The sequence below is a fragment of the Eubalaena glacialis genome, chromosome 7 (assembly GCF_028564815.1).
Source record: "Eubalaena glacialis isolate mEubGla1 chromosome 7, mEubGla1.1.hap2.+ XY, whole genome shotgun sequence".
Lineage (NCBI taxonomy): Eukaryota > Metazoa > Chordata > Mammalia > Artiodactyla > Balaenidae > Eubalaena > Eubalaena glacialis.
Genome location: NC_083722.1, coordinates 45720420 through 45723363, shown reverse-complemented (window position 1 = coordinate 45723363; position 2944 = coordinate 45720420). Strand labels below are relative to the sequence as shown.

The 2944-nt window shown below is 39.1% G+C and overlaps 1 non-coding gene across 1 annotated transcript; it reads left to right on the top strand.

The window, feature by feature from the left end:
* The first annotated feature begins 235 nt into the window (after positions 1-235).
* On the top strand, positions 236-365 carry LOC133095819 (small nucleolar RNA SNORA42/SNORA80 family). Its single transcript, XR_009701681.1, has one exon. It is a non-coding gene; the product is annotated as a small nucleolar RNA SNORA42/SNORA80 family (small nucleolar RNA).
* The last annotated feature ends 2579 nt before the right edge of the window (positions 366-2944 follow it).

The following is a 2944-nucleotide window of genomic DNA, read 5'->3' as shown; positions in this document are numbered from 1 at the left end:
GATAAGGGATATCTGTTTAAGGTAAAATGGAGAAGAAAATTATATCATTGGTGTATATGTCACTCAGGAACACAAAGGATAAGGATGGCTCCTTCTCTAAGCAAATTACAAAACCAGCACAGAGACAGCAAAGCAGTGATTATAGACTTGAACTAACCTGACATCTGCCTGAATTCTGCCTGAATTTGATCAAAGTATGGCATAGGTAAACTCCTAATTTAACTTGCTCATAACTTCATTGCTTCAAAAGCAAAGGAACAGTCTCCCTGGGCCTCTCATAGTGTCCCATGCCAGAGCAGACTGGCCCTGAACCATTGCCTGGCCTCTGCCCGTAGGCTGCAGGCACTGAAGCGGGTTGCACAGTGGGAAAAAAAAAAAAAAAAAGCAAAGGAACAAACAGCAGGATTCTTTTTTAAAATGGTGTTTGTTAACACCCTTTAATACAGTCTTTCCTACTTTTCACTGAAGTACTTATCAAGCTATAGGAAAAGGTGAAAACACACCACCACCCAAAATTAAGATTGACAGACAACTTAAAGCAAACATCTGGAAAGACTCTCCACAAAGCATAGAAGGGATTAATTCAGTTTGCCCTGAAATGGAAGACTGAGTATGCTTTTTCTCAGCCTGTCCTCCAAGTAAATCTGAGAAGTGGATTCAGTCTTGACTCAATGGACAAAGAGATGATAGAAAAAGACCATCTAACATCTTGTCTATTGAAAAATATAGCCTGAATACATAGCATCTCTTTCAAAAGATGAATAGGTAGAAAACAACCAACACAAAACCTATAAAATATTATTTCCTAATAAACTTATTTAAGATCATAAATGTGGTATTTTTCTGAATACCACTTTATCTGCATCTCAGAGGTTTTGATATGTACTTTCATTACTGTTCCATTCTAAAACATTTGTAAGCCAGGAGTTTGGGAATTTGTTTTTTGGTTTTCAAACACATCTTTTATTGTTAATTTCTAATCAGTTGTTTTAAGATGAGGGAAAATGTTCCATATGATGCCTATTTTTTGAAATTTGTTGACATTACTTGTGAATCAATATGTGGTCAATGTGTACTTTAAAAGAATATGTTTTACCTTGTGTACATGATTTTTGTGATTTATCTTAGATCAGTATTATTGACCTACACCCAATCCAGAGATACACAAAGCAGAAAAATTACAAAATCCCATACCCCTAATAATGAACAGGAAAATTAGACCATAGTCCAGACAAACTTGGTTTCCAGACACAGAGTGAGCATGGTGATTACAGGCTGCAGAAGAGGACTTACGATCTTCTAAGTCTGATAGATGTTCCCAATAACTAAAATCCTCTCCTACAATACAATTAGACCAGATTCTAAAAATAGAAACTCTGTACATTATCTTTTCTAATAAATGTTAATATTTTGTATCTGGAAAAAAACAGAAATTTTTAAATAATTTCAAATTATGCTTAGTGAGAAGCAAATGTCCTGTCAGCCAGTCCAGGCTTTCATGGATGGACAATTAAATGATGAGCTGTCCACATATACATTAACAGTATTAGATAACTGATGAGGTCGGCTTCCTAAAAGCATGAAGAGATAGGTCAAGTTCTGATACACTTGTAGTGACTGCTGTCTCTCCCAAAGAAGCAGGATTTCTGCACTGATCATTGCCAGCTGGAAGCACCATCCTGCACTAAAAAAGTTCATTTGGAAATGTTACCAAACCAAACTTGGGTCTGTTCACCCATGCACAGTAAAGCCAATCTACTGACACCAGGTTGTGGTGAAGGTAAGTACAGCATTTATTGCAGGTACCAAGCAAGGAGAATGGTCAGCTCATGCTCAACAGACCCAAACTCCCTGATGGGTTTCAGGGAAGGGGTTTTAAAGGCCATGCAAGGGAGGGAGCTGTAGGGTGCATGATCAGCTCTCACATGATTCTCAGATTGGTTGGCATCAAGGTGAAGTTTCAAGCATCATCAACCTTCTGGTTTCTATATTCTTTCACTCAGCAATTTTCAACTGGTGAAGGGGTGCTTCCTGTAAAAACAACTTAAGAATCCGTGTCAGGCCTTTATCTATATCTTTCAGGGAACTGGGAGTTTCGTAAGTGTGCTATGTGGCAGATTTATAGTCTAAATTGTTACCAGTTCCCCAGCCCAACAGCTATTCTTTGTTTCTATATCTTCATATTTCCCAATCATTAACTCTTGAGTCAGCCTTTTACTCCAAAAGACAAGGACAGGGGCTTGTACATGGTTTCAGAAATAAGACATTCAGGTTTTTACCTGAGTGGGAGATTGTTATGGGTTAACTTGTGTCCACTCAAAATTCATATGCTGAAATCCTAACCCCCAGTACCTCAGAATATGACCTTATTTGGAAAAGGAGCATTGAAATGTAATTAGTTAAGTTAGGATGAGGTCATACTGGAACAGGGTGGGGCCCTAATCCAACATGACAGCGGCCCTTACAAAAAAAGAAGATGATGTGAAGAGACAGAGACACAGGAAGAATGCCAATGTGAAGATGAAGAATTAGAGTGATATGTCCACAAACCAAGGAACACCAAAGATGGCCAGCAAACCACCAGAAGCCAGGAAGAGGAAAAGAAAGATTCCCTTGCTGATTCCAGAGGGAGCATGGCCTTACCAGCACCTTGATTTAGGGCTTCTAGCCTCCAGAACTAAGTCAATAAAATTTCTGTTGTTCTAAGCGACCCAGTTTGTGGTACTTTGTTAAATCAGCCCTGGGGGGGGGACATTCAAGGTGGTGGAACAGTAAGAAGTGGAGATCACCTTCCTCCCCACAAATACATCAGAAATACATCTACATGTGGAACAACTCCTACAGAACACCTACTGAACGCTGGCAGAAGACCTCAGACCTCCCAAAAGACAAGAAACTCCCCACGTATCTGGGTAGAGCAAAAAAAAAAAAAGAAAAAACAGAG